Raw genomic sequence first — 8,943 nt, forward strand, 5'->3', positions numbered from 1 at the left:
TAAAAAGAAAAGACTCCCCCCCCCCGAATCTGCGATGGAAGCCGGCCGCTTTCACTTTCTCGCGCCTCCCTCCCTCCCCCGCTTTGACCTCTACGCCTCCATCCCCGGCCCCTTTGCCGAGTCAGGGCTGCTTGTGGCCCATCGCCGCGGCCTCGGGCCTCGTGGCGCCCCGTTCCGACGACTCCTCGCCGGGGTTTCTTGTTTTTCCGGGGTGTTTTTTCACCCCCCCCCCTGGTGCTGGCGCTGCAGAGGACGCGTCCTCTCCGCCCCGAATGTTTGCAAACTTTTGTTTCCTCCTTCCCACTTCCTGCCTTTGCAACTTTCTCAGCCCGTGGCGGGGAGGAGCGCGGGGTGGGGGAGGTGGAGGGGCCAGCCACGTGACCCCTTCCTTCCTGACCCTCCCCTTTCCTCATTCCTGTTTTCACACGCACACCCGTCCTCCTCCTCCTCTTTTTAACTACTTCGTGGCACTGCCAGCAATTTTTTGCATTTCATTTACACACACCCCAACCCCGGTGGGGAAATATACTCAGAAAAGGAAAAAAGAGAGAGAGGGAGAGAGTCTCCCGACCCGAAAACGAAGCAGGACCCACAAAAGGCAATAGGGGGCATTAAACCGGAGTGACACCGGTGTTTACATGAAAACCTGATCTTTCAAACAATTCCTCCCCCCCCCTCCTTCTGAATCCTTCCCATCGAAAAGGATCGAGCGGAAGAGTAAGCACCCCTTTTTGTGATCCTGCTTGCCCTGGGGGGGAATAAATACCATTTCACCTCCCAAACCCACCCAATTGTCCGAGGTTATGTGGGTCTGTCCTTTTAAGAGTGGGCGCTCCTAATCCCAACCTCCTCCCCTTCCCGGACTCCGCCGTTGGCCAGCGTTTGGCGCCATCTAGCGGCTTCGGCGCGATTCTGCAAGCCGGGACAAGAAGCGAGCCAAGCGCCACCCCAGGCCTCAAATTGCAGGTTTCAAATTTGCTTGCTCAGGCCGCTGCTTCTGCTGCTTGCATTCCTCCCCCCATCGCCCCCGTTTCCTATTGCCAGCTTTAACCCTTGCATCTCATCCATCATTGTCTCTCCCCAGCTGTTTCGCCCTTCTTTTTTCTTTCTTCTTCTGCTTGCCCCAGAATAATCTGGATGATTAATATATACTTTTACTGAATGCAAGCAGGCAACGGAGTGTGCTAACCCATTCCTGCTAACATCAGAAGCAGGGAGCGCATTTATGTCCCAACTAGCTTCTAGCACTTGCCGCTCCACTCTGGCACACCTAGGCAGTTTGATGACCAAAACAGCAGCAGCAATGAAACCCCAGTGGTACTAACTTGCCACAGTGGCATGTGCAAAACTAAATCAGGCCCTCACCGAAACCAATAGATAAATATTCCACTATTATCTATACTAGCTTGCCATGATACCTCAGAGTCTAGGATCTAGTTTACAGTGCGCAGGATTTCTCCCCTAACCAGGGCTCATGAATGCACTTGGTAAGGGATTGTTTATGCATCGGTGCTAATTTTCACTTATTTTATAGACTGACTGGGCAATTGCCATTTAGCAGGGACTTCCTAGGGGCTCAAAGAGGGTGGGGGCTTGTAGATACATTTCAAGGTTAGCTACCAAGTAGCTGGGATTTTTCACACAACTTCTTCTGCAAAAGGATCGGAATGCAGTAATGGAGCCAGGATTAACTACTACGGGACAAACATTCTGTGGCACAGGGTTTAATGTCACCTTGAATGAGTCAGTATTGCTCAGCAGAACCTACCTGACAGGTTTGTGGTGAGAGTAAAATGGGGGGAGGGGAGGAGAAGAAGGAACTGTAGCTCCTTTGAATAAGGGTGATATGAATTTATAATAAATATAACATAACAGTCAAATAATAAGATATGAGCCCCAGCACTTTGGAGCTGGAACATGCAAGCCATTATAAAGGCAAGACAATCTTTGACCATGTGCAGAGTGCACTTCCACTCACATCACACACCAACCTAAACCTAGGCCATTCCCACCGAGTTAGAGGGGAGTCCTTTCAAATGAATTCGGAACAGCGATCCCCCCCTTCCTTGTGCACTATTTCCAAACAGGCAAGCTGCACTCTCGAAGTATTTTTTGGAGCATTTGGGACTTTTTAGAGAAAAGGCCAGTAAAAGGTGGCATGATAAAATTTTCTAAAATTATGGATAGGATAGGATAATCTTTATTGTCGTTGTCCAATGCGGAACAATGAAATTGAACATCTACATCAAACTTACAACTATCAACCTGCTATCCCCACCCATCCCACCTCTGCATAATAACCCCCTAAAAACTCTGATACCTCCCCTAATTTACCCCTAAAACTCTGATACCCCACATCTGAGTACAGACTGGGCCCTCACAGACTGCCTTTTGTTGCATTCAGAACAAAAATCGCTCTTGGGTAGAAGCTATTTCTCAGGCGGCTGGTCCTGGTCTTTATGACCCTATACCTCCTTCCAGAAGGCAGAAGCTGAAAAAGATCATTTCCGGTGTGCACACTATCCTGCACAATGTCTGTTGCTTTCTTATAGCACATGGAGGGATAAATTTCGTCCAAAGTGGGAAGAGCGCACCTGGTTATCCTCTCCGCTGTCTTTACAACCCTGGACAGTGCTGTTCTTTCCCCCAAACCACACTCCCAAACCACACACACAGACCATAGGTTAGTACACTTTCTACCGTACAGTGGTAAAATGCCCTCAACACGTTCTTTGATAGGTTGTTTTTCCGGAGATAGAGAAAGTGGATAGGGAATAGTTGCCCCCCTGCGTTTCATTGCACTAGAAACTATGGACATTCAGTGACGCTGGATGTTGGAAGATTCAGGATAGATGAAAGTCCTTCATGCAGAGCATAGTTAAACTATGGAACTCCCTCCCACTGGAGGCAGTAATGGCCACCAACCTAGATCGTTTTCATAGAATCATAGAATCATAGAGTTGGAAGAGACCACAAGGGCCATCCAGTCCAACCCCCTGCCAAGCTGGAAACACCATCAAAGCATTCCTGACAGATGGCTGTCAGGCCTCCGCTTAAAGACCTCCAAAGAAGGAGACTCCACCACACTCCTTGGTAGCAAATTCCACTGCCGAACAGCTCTTACTGTCAGGAAGTTCTTCCTAATGTTTAGGTGGAATCTTCTTTCTTGTAGTTTGAATCCATTGCCCCGTGTCCACTTCTCTGGAGCAGCAGAAAACAACCTTTCACCCTCCTCTATATGACACCCTTTTATATATTTGAACATGGCTATCATGTCACCCCTTAACCTTCTCTTCTCCAGGCTAAACATACCCAGCTCCCTAAGCCGTTCCTCATAAGGCATTGTTTCCAGGCCTTTGACCATTTTGGTTGCCCTCTTCTGGACACGTTCCAGCTTGTCAGTATCCTTCTTGAACTGTGGTGCCCAGAACTGGACACAGTATTCCAGGTGAGGTCTGACCAGAGCAGAATATAGTGGTACTATTACTTCCCTTGATCTAGACGCTATACTCTTTTAAAAGAGGACTGGGCCAATTCATGGAGGAGAGGGCTAGCTAGCATCAATGCTTCTGAATACCAGTTGCTGGAAACCTCAGGAGCGGAGAGGGCTCTTGTTCTCAAATCCTGCTTGCAGGTTTCCCACAGGCTTGGCCACTGTGAGTACACGATGCTAGACTAGAAGGGCCACGATTGGCATGATCCATGAGACTCTTCTGTTCTTACGAAAGCTGCTAGGTATTGCCTTCTCTTTTAAGTGCATGTCTATGGAATCCTAACCCTAATGCTAACAGAGAGCTATGGCCTTTTCCCGAAAGTATCTTCTGCATGAAGAGCAACACACACACACACACACACACACACACACACACACACACCGCTCTCTCTCTCTCTCATCCCCCCCCCTCCATTCCATGGAACTTGGATCTCTCGCTGTCGGTCTCCAGACGTGGTTCCTGGCGTTTACATTTTGCTGATCCCAGATTTTAAATTTTTTTTAAGGTTTCCCACTTCCTCTTTCTCCTTTGCCCTATGCATTTTCTCTTCTTTTCTTGTGCTGGCTGGGTCCCAGGACTCCTGGGGTTCTCTAGGAAGGGGGAGCACGCTCCAGTGATCACACAGATTAAATCTGAGCCCCCACCCACCCACCACCCACCATACCTGGGAGGAAGGATGTAGATATTTGTGGTGGGTGTAATGAGATTGCAAAAGGAGGTCATTTGATGGGTTGGGGGGCGGGGTAGGCAGAGAAGCAGGATTCCTCAGTCCCAGCTACCGGCCTGGGGGTGAAATGGAGGGGGGTGCAGTGGCGGGGGGGGGAGGGGAGAGGAAGGGAGCTAGGGGCCACCAGGACTAATGGGTTTTGTTTTGGTGGTTACCAAGTTATAGCTAAGCTCCCCAGTGGGAGAGAGAAACACAGGATGCAGGACTCTTGAATTCCATCCCTTGATCCGGGAGGGATCTTGCGGGCTAGAGAAGGCAGAGCTGAGAGAGAGAGAGAGAGAGAGAGAGAGAGAGAGATGCCCCCAGGTCCTCTCACCACTTCCCCCACTTTGGCTGAAATGGCCAAGAGGAGGCTCTCTTCTTCCAACTCAGCAAAAATCAGTGTTTGCTGAGTCAACTGCAGGAGCCAGTGTCCCCACCCAGCAGGGGAGCAGACGAGGATCAGAGGGAGACATGCAGGATGGGGGGAGAAGGAGGGGGGAATAATTTTTTGCTGAGAGGGGAAGCCCACATCATTTGCAAAATCAACATCCTCCACTGACTTGACTTGCTTCCCCGACACACCCTTTCGATTTCCTTCCTATTAGTCCTGTTGAAAGGCCGCAGGTTCTCTTTTAAGCTGCCCGTGCTAACCATTTACCTGGTTTATTGGCAAAAAAAAAAAAAAAATCCTGTTTCATTAGTTTAATTTTCTGTTCAATCTCTTGATTCACTAACATCGAGAATTGTGCTTGCAGAAGTTTGGGCAATATTTTTGTCCTTTGGTTTTTAAATTAACTCCTCCTCCTTTTCCAATAAAATGGCAGCAGTGATGGTTGGATGTCTTGAAACCCACCAGAGGCAGTAAGGCAGTGATGCCAGCTTTGGACACCTCTTGGCCCGCTAACTCCACCGCTTCCTCCTTTGACCACACCCACTTAGCCCTGCATCTCAAGCTTTGGCCACACCCTTTCTGCGGGAAGCGGTTGGATATGTGGAAGTAAAGGCGGCCTCTGAGAACGCACAGAGTGCTGTCCTCTCAGCCTCTGCACACATATTTGCAATTAACAAGTGGAGCCAGGGGCGTAGCTAGTAGGTAAATTGGTACCCGGGGGCAAAAAAAATTTTGTCACTCCCCCCCCAAGACATGGGCAGGTCAGGTGGTACCCGGTGCAGAAAATTTCTTGTCAACCCCCCCATTGACACCCCCCCCCCGCAAAAATGGTTTTACGTTATTTCATATTTTCTTACAAAGGAATAATAACAAGTAATAATAAAAAAACCCTTTTATTTATATCCCACCCTCTCCGGCCAAAGTCAGGCTCAGGGTGGCTAACACCAGATACATAACATTGGTATAAAATCAAACAATAATTAAATTACCTCCTAAAAACCTCTCAAAGTCTAATTAGATGGCTTTCCACAGGGTTAGGGTTGGGAACAGTAAGTGTTCTCTGAACTGAAATTTCAGCCTTCATGACCTAGGAAAACAGCCAAGTGAACAGCTATTTTGGTGGAGGAGGGTCAAGATATTAACCGATATGCATGAAATGTCATATATAGCTATATAATTTCATATATAGCTATATTTTTTTTCATTTCCCCCCCAAAAAAAACCAATTCCTTGCTAATTTGTCACCCCCTCCATTATGGAACCCGGGGCGGCCTGCCCCCCTCGCTACGCCCCTGAGTGGAGCTTCTGGAAGGTGGGAGAAAGTGCTTTGAATGTGCTTTAGGCGTGTTCACACTCCTGTCTCAGGGCCGTCTACACTGGCTTGGTCATGTACACAGAATTGAAGAGGGCAGGATCCCCCAAGGACGTGCTCTACGGGGAGCTGGCTTCAGGTACCAGGCCTGTCGGCAGACCAATTCTGCGTTACAAAGATGTCTGCAAACACGACATGAGGGCTGGCAACATCAACCCCCAGCCATGTGGGAATTCCTTGCAGACGACCACAGAACCAGGAGACAGACAGACAGACAGACAGACAGGTCGTGCATCCACAGCAGTGACCAGAGGAGGAATGGCTGCGGGGAGGAGCGCAGAGAAAAGAGATTCCCTGCTGCACCTGCAACAGCGAAACCGGATGTCTTGATCTGCCCTGGCTGCAATAAACATGTCTCTCCCGTATTGGTCCCTACAGCCACAACAGGCGCCGTGACTCTCCAATGGTTTGACTTCATCCCCAAAGGCGCACTTTACCACGGTCTCCCGAGACAGACGGACGCCAGCTCTTGTCCGCAGCCCTAGCATTAGGAGAGAGGGAGAAAAACTGGATTCGCGTCACATTTCTAAACAATACTTGTAGCACTGCAGAACTGACTGTATTTGGTAATTGGGTTATGATGGTGACTTCTTCCCTCCCCTTCACCATAGAGCCTCAGGGTAGATTACAGGGGTGTATAAATGTAATATTAATGTCAGTTAAAAGCAAGTTGCAGGTAAGGTAATAGGGGGGCCATCTATATCCCTGTACCTATTTCTATATAGTTTCCAAGGCCAGGAAGAGCAAAGACCTGCACCTTCAGCATTCAACGGAAAGTGCATAATGAAAGTGCCAGGATACAACTCTTTGAGGAGGAAATAGCCTACTTAAGAGGCTGCCACAGACAATGCCCTCTTCCTGGGCTGCTGCTCTCTCCCCCCCCCCAACCCTGAACTTCTGAGGGCCCTTAGTTCTTGGAACCAAAGTTTCAGCTCAAAGGTAGGGGTGTGTGTGTGTGTGTGTGTGTGTGTGTGTGTTTCACGTGTGGGGTGATAAAGCGATGCCAAAGTCCACAGCACGCATACCTGGAATTACCCTTCCAGAACAGAGTTGGCTTTGCCCTAGAAATCAGGGCAGAGTTTGTTTTCCCTCTGTGGAAAGAGAGACCCTCTTAAAAGAGGCAGAGTGGTGAGGGACGGTGCAATGTGGGCTGCCTCAAATGGGAGCGGCCATCCCATAACCCTCAGGTGTGGCACAGGGAGAATTCCCTTGCCCAGGATTTGGCAATCGGCCAGTGCTGGCTGGCTTCTGCCAGTCACCCAGCGCTGCTGAACAATCCACCCTCATCAGGAAGGAAGCCCCCAAATGACTTCACGTTTCGCATCCTCCCGCAAAGCGGATATTAGGGATATCTGGGTTTGCGCAGGCCATTCGTGCGTCTGAGTCACCGGCTCTCGTAGACGGCCACCTGTCTGCCCTGCTAAGAAAGGCTGCCGTGCAACTTCTGAAATAGACGATGCTCAGGCGAACCTCCGTGGCAGAGCAGCTGGAGCAGGACCTCGCCAAGCAACCCTCGCATTGTAGCATGTTTGTCTTAACAGCTCGGCGGAACAGAACCCCAGGAAGGTCCTTTGGCTCCAACCATTTCCTCACTTTCTCTGGAAGCCAAGACCACCGGTTCGCTCAGCCCAGCCCTCCTCCCTGGTCTGAAATCTGGGTGTGGGGTGAGCTCTGGCTTGAAGCGCATTGCTCCCAGAGGTAGACGCAGAATCCCAGGCCATAGCATTTTTTTTTTGTTCACTGGAAAAGAAAGCAGCATCCCAGCTGCCCGGTCCTGCTTTGAACATTTCTCCTCTTACGCCTCATGCTATAGAAATGTTGGGTGGGTGCTGGCATATGTCTGTCTCTTGAGAGACAATGGACCGTGCCTCCAGGGGCGAAGTCAAACCTCTGGAGGATCACAGCACCTGCTGTGGCTGCAGAGACCGGCAACTCATAACGGCTGCCTCCCATGTTGTTTTTGCTGTTTTAGCAGCACTCAAGCGACCTGTCTGGGGTGCAAGCCTGGGCAGTGTGTATGGAGGTCCTGGACTGGCCAGACAACAAGGTACACCCCCCCTTGACCCGGTCTCACTTTTGTGGTCCAAAGGAAAGCAGAACAAGACAATTGGCACCAGCTTGGCTGCAGGAGTTGCTGGAAGGAGGCATATAAGATGCCATCCAACCCCCTGAGGGACTCCACTCCAGATCTGAGTAGGGTTTACTCCTTAGCCCTTTCATCTGAAGATATCCCACAAGATAGCGGAGGTTTAGGACCAGAGTTTTCCTTCTCCTAGATGGGCTACGTTCCCAGGTGGGCGAGCCCCACCTGCCCTTCATTTCCCTCTACAAGACATGCAGAAACCGCTTTCTTGACCATTGGACCCCCTCTCGGTCTTGTCCTCTCCATCTGCCAGAGCCTGTTTGCACCTACAGAGGAAATCCCTAACTCACTGAGGGTTTGAGAGACCCATCGGTTACCCTCGCCTCCGGCCAGTTGAAGCTGTTTCCCGGGGAGTGGCCGCTGTCACCCCCTGTTAACCTACCCTGCTCCAACCCAAATTCTTCAACCTTCAGGTTCTTTAAAGGTAAAGGGACCCGTGACCATTAGGTCCAGTCGTGGACGACTCTGGGGTTGCGGCGCTCATCTCGCTTTACTGGCCGAGGGAGCCGGTGTTTGTCCGCAGACAGCTTCCGGGTCACGTGGCCAGCATGACTAAGCCGCTTCTGGCGAACCAGAGCAGCGCACTGAAACGCCATTTACCTTCCCACCAGAGCGGTACCTATTTATCTACTTGCACTGCATGCTTTTGAACTGCTAGGTTGGCAGGAGCAGGGACTGAGCAATGGGAGCTCGATTCGAACCGCCGACCTTCTGATCGGCAAGCCCTAGGTTCTGTGGTTTAACTCACAGCGCCACCCGCATCCCATGTTCTTTGGGTGTCTGCAAGTTCTAGCATTATGAGGGGGTGGGGGGAAAATACCCTCTAACCACTTT

The sequence above is a fragment of the Lacerta agilis genome, chromosome 14 (genome assembly GCF_009819535.1).
Source record: "Lacerta agilis isolate rLacAgi1 chromosome 14, rLacAgi1.pri, whole genome shotgun sequence".
In the NCBI taxonomy this organism is placed as follows: Eukaryota; Metazoa; Chordata; class Lepidosauria; order Squamata; family Lacertidae; genus Lacerta; species Lacerta agilis.